This window comes from Barbus barbus (assembly GCF_936440315.1).
Source record: "Barbus barbus genome assembly, chromosome: 26".
NCBI classification, from domain to species: domain Eukaryota; kingdom Metazoa; phylum Chordata; class Actinopteri; order Cypriniformes; family Cyprinidae; genus Barbus; species Barbus barbus.
In genome coordinates, this window is record NC_136754.1 from 237,648 (window position 1) to 248,555 (window position 10,908).

A 10,908-nucleotide genomic window follows, 5' to 3' on the forward strand; every position below is an offset into this window, starting at 1 on the left:
TCAATATCATGTGCATGTAATATTTTGAAACAAATTCAAAAGTAAAAAAATATATATTTTGCAAAAAATGAAACTTGTTTTAAGATTTTTTTTTTTTTTAAAGATTGTTTCTTTGCAACATTATTTTAATTTCCACTTAACTTCATCCTACTTCAGGAAGTGATATTATTATGGGTAACACAGCAGCACAAACATCAGTAAGTATTATCAACATATTTGATATATTTTTTGTATTGTTAAATTATTATATATGATTTTCTTTATTTGGTTTTTAATATTTTAAAATCTACAACTCCGAGTCTGCCATGTAAATAGCCCTAGCTGCCAATATAGTGTTATAATAATAAACAAATAAATACATATTTAATGTATCTGTTGCATTGAGTCGTTCAGAGATGAACACTAGAGGATGCTGTAACTCCATAAACTCCTTGTAAATGATGGTGGGTTTGAAAAGGAAAAAACAAGGAAGCATTAAATCAACAAATCTGACCTGAATTTGACTGAATTATCTTTAATCTCGTTTACACCGGCAGAAAATGATTACAGAAATATGAGCTGAATACCAAAGCCAGCTCTCTTTGTGTATATTAACACATTACAGGGTTTATTGGAGGTGATTATGTCTGCTATTCCTCTGATATCGCAGGTCTTTCCAGTGGCAACAGTTGCATCATGGCCGACATCTAAAGCGGCGACTGAAGCATCTCTCTCTCCTTCATGGCTGATTTCATTGTGATTATGAGGTGAGACGGACTGACAGTGTGTCCCGACTGCGCAGCCGAAGAGCTTTCAGCTGTCTGCTCTCATTAAACGTTCTGTTAGGAGGGTGAGACGGTATTTCTGTTTTCGCAGGAGTGGAAATGGCGTCTCCGTGTGACCTTTCCCAGCACAGAACGAGTCCTCGCTGTCAGCGACGTGCTTTTAGTGTCTGATGTTAATGCTCAGGTGGTGCAGACGGCTTTAATGCTGCAGGAAGGGCTTGAAGTCTTCAAGAACAATCATTGTTCAGCTGTTACTCAACATTTTACAGATACTTCTCATCCGGACGGCGTTCATTCAGGAACTCCTTCTCTGTTAGACTGGCCTATATTACACTGTCACACTACATACATGTAGATCAAAAATAAATAAACTAATAATGAGGAGGCATCTGATAAATACATACAGTGAAGACTGGGACTAGTTGTCTTTTGTGTCATAGCCGATTCTCCCTATACGCAGAATACGCAAGCTGCATACAGTAAATTATCAATTAAAATAAATTTAAATGAAAAATAAAATAACATTAAAAATGTGACGACTAGCCCTAGCTCTAAACTAGCTCTAAATTGGTAAGAACAGCTTAATTGATCATTTCACTCATATTTTCACAGCTTTATGAAATATACACTACTGTTTGGTTTGGAGGTCGGCAAGTTAATGTCTCTTCTGCTCTCCAGTGCTTCATTAATTTGATCAAAAATACAGTAAAAATTGTGAAATATTATTACAATTTAAAATAAGTGTTTTCTATGTCAATATCTGTTAAAATGTAATGTATTTCTGTGATCTGCAGCTGTATTTTCAGCATCATTACTCCAGTCTTCAGTGTCACATGATCTTCAGAAATCATAATAATATACTGATTTACTGCTCAACAAACATTTCTGATTATTATCAATGTTGAACACAGTTGAGCTGCCCAATATTTTTGAGGAAACTGATGCATTTTATTTTTCAGGATTCACAGATGAATAGAAAGTTCAAAGGATCAGCATTTATTTGAAATAGAAATCTACTGTAACATTATAAATGTCTTTACTGTCACTTCTGATGAATAAATGTATCACTTGCTTATCAGTTTCTTTCACAATCGTACAGACCCCAGATTTCTGAACGGTAATATATCTGTCACTGAAATGTATTTCAAATGTATTTGAGGGCGAGACGCAGACGCAGCGGGGTTCGACTGCTCTCACGCGCACCTGAGGATCAACAGTCTCTCTGCTAACAGTGACCTGAAGCAAATGATCTTGAGTCGTAAAGGTGTTTGAGGCCTTTCTGAGCCTCTGCCAGCGTTTACTGGAGGGTAAGAAAGTGGGCTAACGTCGCCCTGGGCGTCTCAGTGCTCTAAATACTCAACACAAGTGAAGCTCCAGCAGGTCTGTGCTTTATTCACTGAGAAATGACACTGTTTTCTGTTCCTCATAAAGGACACAAGCTGAGTGCTCAATAAACCAGACCTCGTCCCAGGACACAAGACTGCAGATGGGATCTTTGGCAAGGGCAAGGAGCCGGTTTGGAGCAGAGGTACGGCTCTATGGCTTTCTGGAGACACATTTTGTATGAAAGCAAACATGACATTTGTGTGGTATACGGGCCTTTCTCATGATTTAACACTTCAGTGACACTAGAAATGCGTCGATTTGATCAAATGTCTGTATTTGTGTGTCATGGTACAGGATCTTTTTTTCTACATTCTCTTCATAATTTTTGCTTAACTTTTAATTAGTTGGTGTTTTATTTTTTTTTATGTTAGTGGATTGTGACAACCACAATACTGGCTGTCTTCATTTTTAACACTAGATCTATTGTTTTATCATCCAAGACCAAACAAACGTCTTGTTTTTTTAATCTTTTTTGCTTGTAAAGTGTTCTTATGCTGTGCTCTTTTTGCAGTAAATCACATTTGCTTTGATATTTTGTATCAAATACAATTAATAAGTATGACTGAAGTATCCAAATATTTTTTTGGCCAACTGTACACTAGTTAGAAATTGACCAGAAGTGACAATGAAGACATTTCTAATGTGACACAAGATTTCTGTTTCAAATAAATGCTGTTCCTTTGAACTTTCTATTCATCAAAGTGTCCTGAAAAATAAAATGCAGCACAGTTTCCACAGAAATATTGTGCAGCACAAGTGTTTTCAACATTGATAATAATCAGTATATTATTATGATTTCTGAAGATCATGTGACACTGAAGACTGGAGCAATGATGCTGAAAATACAGCTGCAGATCACAGAAATAAATTACATTTTAACAGATATTGACATAGAAAACACTTATTTTAAATTCTAATAATATTTCACTGTTTTTACTGCATTTTTGGTCAAATCAATGCAGCCTTGGTGAGCCGAAGAGACTATCAAAATGTAAAAAATCAATCAATGTTACCAACCCCAAATCTTTAAACAGTAGTGCAGATGTAATTCTACCGGATGTTTTTCCATAAGGACTTTAGTGTATAATAGTCAAGTCAAGTCACCTTTATTTATATAGCGCTTTTAACAATACAGATTGTGTCAAAGCAACTTTCCAACTAATAATAAGTAATACATTTTTTGGAAGGAGAACAGACGGCTCTTTCACACACATCTGCCAGTTTATGTGAGTATAGCATCTGTTTGTATTGACAGTGGCTTTGAGTGATTCTGAACTTCCTCATGATCTCATTTCCTGCTTCTGTGAGCTCCGATCAGATCGTCTGCAGGTACGTTATAGATCCACTGGTTCATGTGGAACAAACACATCTCTGTGCCTTATAGATGCACAAGCATGCTTTATTGAACAAGGCTAATCATTTATCTTTAGTGTCCGAGTGCTACCTTATTAATGGATTACACTTGTAATGTTGGAAACATTGGAAAATAATTAGCTGCATCAGCTGCAAAGTCAGTTTATCACACTAGAGATCTGAACTTTTATTACACTTCAGCATGTTATTTTGCTTAAAAATAAAGGTGCTTAAAAGGTTCGATGCCATAGAAGAACTGTTTTTGGTTCCACATAAAACCATTCAGTCAAAGGTTCTTTAAAGAACCATCTCTTTCTTACCTTTTTATAATCTGAAGAACCTTTTGTGAAACAGAAAGGTTCTTTAGATGTTAAAGGTTCTTTATGGAACCATTTAGACGTCATTTAGACCATTTTCGTGAAGCACCTTTATTTTTAAGAGTGTATTACAGACACTTTAAGCAATCAGATGCACTATTTGCAACAATAAAACAGGTTAGAAATCCAACAGATGCACATTAAAGGAGGATCCAAGACCAGAAGATCACAGAGTTCACCCAGAATGCCCTGTAGCATCATGCTGGGGAGTTTTGCACAGGCAAACATAAATCTTATTTTCTTTAAAAGATGTAAAAATGTAGTTATATAACACACGTATTATGTTTTAAACAAAAATATTGCTTGTTTGGGTCCATAGATGAGCCTCAGGCAGACGTGTGTTCATGTCTGCTTTAGTATAACAGCCTGTCCATCACACAAACACATACACACACACACACACACACACACACACACACAAATATGTTTAAGTAGGATGTGAACGGTGCTTTCAGACACAAACTCAGGCAGACAGACAGAATAAATGCTAGCAGTGTACGCTCACATATGTTCCCTGGAGTTGATTCAGAAAAGAAAAGTTGTCTGAGTTTCCTGTTGAAATTTTTATCAAGGTGTTTCAGCTACAGGAATACAGTACATCAATGTAACCATGGCAACCACGTCTCCAGCAGCTCTTTATAAACTGACTTCTGAGAGCTCATAGATGTGTGTGTGTGTGTGTGTGTGTCACTTCAGGTTCGACTGTGACTGACTTGCACAGTGTGAGAGAATGAATAGATGTTTTAGACATTTCGAACAGGAAAGCCTCTATAATTCAGCTGATTTACAGAAACAGTGTCTGTGTTTTTATTATAGAGGCTCTGTTTATAATCTAGCAACCTAGACAGTATTTTAAGGCACTATAGATGGCCTCCCGATGGTGTTTTGAAACGTAGGCGGCATAATTATTATGCTGCATGACAAAAAAATCAAGGCGTAGTTGCTATATTTGGCTTTTGAAGCACTATATGCTCCTTAGGTGTTTGCATTGCCTGCAGCCACAAGCACATTGATTTTAGGTTGTGTGAGCAAAATTCAACTGCAGGGGCGATTACAAGGTCTTGTTGGGCATAATATGATGCATTAACATAAACGGTAAATTCTGTCAATTATTTTTGTTTACTGTGTGGATAAAGCAGGCAGCTTCACATTATGTGTATTTGATATCATTAGCCCTCAACTAGGAAATGGCTTAAACCAGTTAGTAAAAAATAAATAAAAATGTTGGCGTGCTATTTGAGATGATACTACTCTTCTAAAATTACATAGTGCATAGTGTATAGTATGCAACTAAATTCTAGCCAGATATTACAACAATGTTGAATTAATCAAAGATTATAGAATACAAAAAGGGACTTTGATTAAATTGATTTAAGTGACAGTAAATATATTTACACTTATTACAAAGTACTTATATTTCAAATAAATGCTGTTCTTTAACTGAGAACCATTATACCAATAATAAAACCATTATTAATAATTGATCAGAAATAATAACTGATAATAAAAGCAGTAAATTAGGCAGCATTAGAATGATTTCTGAAGGGACTGGAGTAATGATGCTGAAAATACAGCTTTGAGCACAGAAATACATTACAGTTTAAAACATCCTAAATAGAAAAACACTATTTTAAGTGGAATATTTCATAATATTAGGCTATTACTGTATTATTTATCAAATAAATTAAATCTTCTTTCAAATAAATAAAAAGCCTTAATTATTTCAAACTTTTAACCACCAGTGTGTATATAAAATAGGCTAATTAATAAGCAAATTATATTTTTATTAGGCCTATAAATCACTTTTCTATGCACAGCACTCAAAAGCAAAAGTCTTCAGATTTACATTGTTCTAGAGTAAGATTGAGAACGATTTTTTAGATTTTTAACACGTGAAATCACGGAAGAAAGCAGATTTACATGAATGTACTCTTATCTCATGTCTGCTGAAAACTGCATTATGTAGCCTACATTATGACGATTCAAGTAACGGCATTAAAATCTGAGAAATGTGAAAAGACCAGTAGTAGTTTGCATTCCTGAAAATGAATGTCAAATATTGCTGAATTGTCTCTCGTCATGTTTAGCTGCTTGCATCTTATCTCAGCTCGCATTCGAGTCTCGCACAGCTCAGCGTTTGTGAACAGTGCTCCAGATGGCCAGTCTATAACTCCTCATACTCTGACAGTTTCAGTATGGCTGTAGACATGGTTTGGCAGAACAAAACTTTATTTCTCCAGACCGCTGAAGGAACACAAGCTTCAGCTCAGATTCATATTTCATCTGGTCGAAGATTTAGGTCAATATTCAACATCACAGAAATGCCATTAAAATTCACAAAGAGGGATTTTAAGAGACGAGGAGAGGCGTGTCATTGAAAAGAACACGAGGAGAAAAAGAGAAAGACACTAAAAAAAAAGTTTTTTGGGTTGAATCTCACAAGAGAATTCAAAAGTGTTCAAATCACATTTCACCCCCAAATCCCCTCCCAAATATATATGATTGTTTTTTTAATTTACTTGTTTATTTAAATCTGTTTAATTATTAATTGTCGTTTTATTTGTACTGTTTCTGTTGTGAAATGTCACCTGGATATAACCTAACAGCTTTTCTGGGATGGACTCTTTTGAACATTGGTGCCATGTTATTGCAAATCTTACCATGGTATTAACATCTGATACCATCACTATACCTTAGAGGACATCATTGTAAGGGGAAATAGAGAAAGATTGAACGAGGCTGTGTGTCAAGTGAATCTCTCGGGTGTGTGTGTGTGTGTGTGTGAGAGAGTGTGTGTGTTTATGGAATTTGAGTGAAGTTTTTCTGGTGTTATCGCTAACCCTAACATCCAGAATGATGGAGAGTCACAGACACTCAATAATCTCTCAATTCTCAGATGTGTGAGATCGACTCTGGAACGACTGTCAGCCAACAAATGTATTTCTGTTAGTGACTCTGTTCCAACACCTAGTGTGCTGCCTACCTAGACAGCGTTTTAAGGCATCGTAGTTGCGCTCTAGAGCCAGACATTAAGGTTGTTCTAAAAGAGAAGATGTCTAATTTTCACCAAGTCTCCCATGTGCTTCATAGGGCCATGAGATACATTGAAAGTGTTAGTAATATTGTGACTATATCAAATTAGGTATGTTGTACCTAATTTATGTTGTATATATATGTTATCTTTCTGGTGCTCATGTGCATATTTGTGAAAGTGTGTCAGACAGTTGCTGCAAAGTTTCTAGATTGACAGCTTTATAATGCATGACTGAATGCGATAGAACAACAACAAAAAATCTGATATTTTATGTCAAAATAGAGATGTGCATGAACACTTGCAAACTATTAGATCAGCCAGTTGTTATATGTCATGTGTTTCTTCTTGTCCCCCCCCCCCCCTTTCTTCAAGGAACTCACTTTGTTGTTGGAGCAACCACATCCAAGATTTCACTTTTTCTAATTTTTTTTAAAATATTTAATGTTTTTACAATGTGTTCTGTAAGTGGTCACTATGTCTATATTATTATTTAAATCTTAAATGATTTTGTAGCAAACTATTTGTATGCACTTTGTAAAAACAACTTCAGCAAGTCGTCTTAGATGCCTAAATGCATTGAGTTGCTGCCATGTGATTGGCTGATTAGCAATTTGTGTTACCAAGCAACTGAACAGGTGTACCTAATAAAGTGGCCGGTGAGTGTGTGTATATATATATATATATATATATATATATATATATATGTGTATATATGTGTATATATATTGAATATCATGAAAATTTGGAAAAATATTGATATATTTTTATCTTTTAACCCTAGCTTCACATGAGGAGCAGTGTTTATGATGCTACTTGTGTAGTGTTCCACATTATAAGGTTCACACAAGAAATGTTCTTGTATACATTTCTTAAATTGGCATTTCAATGCATTTAGCGTTTTTTCAGCATTTTGAAAAAACTGCCAGATTTCGCTTTTTGAAGAAGAAGAAGTTAAACTTTTTTTTTTTTTTTTTTAAAGCATCCCAATATACCTGCGTTTGGCTGTTTTTAAATGCAAGAACATGTCCTGTGTGAACGGCCCCTTGGAAAGCAGTAGACTGCGAGACGCTTACTGGGGTTTGGAACAGATCCAGTGTGTGTGTGTGTGTGTGTTTAGGGGTTGTCAGCAGTGAATGAACAGTGTGTGTGTGTGTGTGTGTGTGTGTGTGTGTGTGTTCGTGCACGTTGTGTTCCACAGAAACACCCACACACAGACATCCATTAAACGGTAAGCCAAGAATGAAATCTAAAGACTCTGAAAATCTTTCCCTGCTGATATAGAAATTACAGCCTCGGGTCTGTTGACCTGCTCCAGATTCACAGATTAAACCTCAACACGCTCTGAATCTCAATAACGTTACTTCATGAAGATCAGAGGTGGAGTTTCCCTGTTGCATCACATCAGAAGCGGCAAGGTATGTTTATGCACTTTTTAATGCACAGAGGCAGTATAAATCACAGGAAACATTGTGTTACATGTTTGAAAGTTTATTATTGATTTTTGTGTATAGCCGACAGAAAGCAGGACTGCTGATTGTCATGACAAGTGCAAATGAAGTCTACATGAAATCAAAATTGACTATTTACCTTTACACAGCTTTTCCAGCCACTTTAATTCCATATACATTGGAAATAGGATGGTTTTTAAATTTAATTTTGTGCTTTTATTTGTTAGATGTTTAGAAGGCTGATCAAATCCATTTTGTGATGTTATAGTCTCTGGCCTTTTAATTTAAATTATCCTTTGTTTTTAGGTTTATAACTCTAAATTAACCCATGCAAAGTCGTTTTTTTCACTAATGCACTTCTGTTGAAAAAGTAGTATTTTATTTTCATATTATTAAAAGAATAGTTCATACATCCAAAGATGGAAAATTTGTTGAAAGTGTAGCAATGGATGCTCTGCAGTGAATGGGTGCCGTCAGAATGAGAGTCCAAACAGCTGATAAAAACATCACAATAATCCACACCACTCCAGTCCATCAGTTAACATCTGGAGAAGGCTAAAATACGAGTCTATAATCCATAATAACACATACTCCAGTGAAAAAGTGCATCTCCTGCTGTCTCTCACATCAAAATCCAGCCACATATTTGTTTAGAGCTGTTTTGTCTTGTAAACGCTGCTTGATCTGTGCAGATTTCTGTGGGCTGATGAAACAGTTTTGCACGCATCTCAAAGTTCACAGCAGTGCTGGAGTGACTCTCAGCAGCCACTACATGAGGTTGAACACGCGACGACGTGACTCTTTTATGAATGCGTCTACAGCAGTCGCGCACACGCGCAATAAATGGGGAAATCAGGGTGTTAAACATTTTGAAGTGGGCTCCTGACTGTTTGACTTTTGTTGGCAGATTTTAAATTGCATCTGGACCGGTGAGAGTTTGGTCGTTTTGCCATCAGTGGATTTGCTCAAAATCATAGATTACATTGTCAGGCACCTCGCCGGGCGCTCTTCAGCCTGCTGTGTGCCAAGAATATTATTGCTACAAAGGATGTTAAGCAGATGCATCGTGATTCAGACATGCAGGCCTGCTGTAAAATAAATGCAATGCTGTTATTACCTGTCGGACAGATAATGCAGTGACATTTACAGCTGACCCGCATCCCATCATGAGGTTTCACATGTAGAAAATAAAGAAAATAAATCTTTACATCTCCTAAAGAATATATGAATGACACTTGCCTGTGCAGAACTTAATGTTGTGATGATCAATGACTGATATCAGGGTTATTATAGTTAATTAAAACTGTAACATTTTACAATTAACTTCCTTAGTTAACTACGTTACTTGACATGAACAAACAATGAAAATAGCATTAATTAATCGTAGTTCATGTTAATTGCAACAGATACATTTTTTACAATCATAACTTGTCTGTTCATATTAAGGAACCTGAGAATGAACAAGTGTATTTTTATTAATTAACATTAACAAAGATTCATAAATACTGTAACAAATGTATTGCTCATTGTTAGTTAATGCAAGTTAATTAATTAACTAAGAAAGGTTATTGTAAAGTGTTACCATTTAAAAATTAAACATAACTGAAATAAAATCATATATGTATACAGTATCTCACAGGAGTACACCCCTCACATTTTTGTAAATATTTTACTATATCTTTTCATGTGACAACACTGAACAAATGACACTTTGCTACAGTAGTAGTGAGTGTACAGCTTGTATAACAGTGTAAATGTAAATTGGGGAAGTCGTGGCCTAATGGTTAGAGAGTTGGACTCGTAATCCAAAGGTTGTGGGTTCGAGTCTCGGGCCGGCAGGGATTGTAAGTGGGGGGAGCGCTCTCTCCACCCTCAATACCACGACTGAGGTGCCCTTGAGCAAGGCACCGAACCCCCAGCTGCTCCCCGGGCGCTGCAGCATTGGCTGCCCACTGCTCCGGGTGTGTGTTCACTGCTGTGTGTGTTCACGGTGTGTGTGTGTGTGTGTGTTCACTGCTGTGTGTGTTCACGGTGTGTGTGTGTGTTCACTGCTGTGTGTGTTCACGGTGTGTGTGTGTTCACTGCTGTGTGTGTTCACGGTGTGTGTGTGTTCACTGCTGTGTGTGTTCACGGTGTGTGTGTGTGTTCACTGCTGTGTGTGTTCACTGCTGTGTGTGTTCATGGTGTGTGTGTGTTCACTGCTGTGTGTGTGCACGTTGGATGGGTTAAATGCAGAGCACGAATTCCGAGTATGGGTCACCATACTTGGCTGAATGTCACTTCACTTCACTTCACTTAAATTTGCTGTCCCCTCAAAATAACTCAACACACAGCCATTAATGTCTAAAAGTGATTACACCCCTAAGTGGAAATGTTCAAATTGGGCCCAAAGTGTCAATATTTTGTTTGGCCACCATTTTTTCCAGCACTGCCTTAACCCTCTTGGGCATGGAGTTCACCAGAGCTTCACAGGTTGCCACTGGGGTCCTCTTACACTCCTACATGACAACATCACGGAGCTGGTGGATGTTAGAGACCTTGCGCTG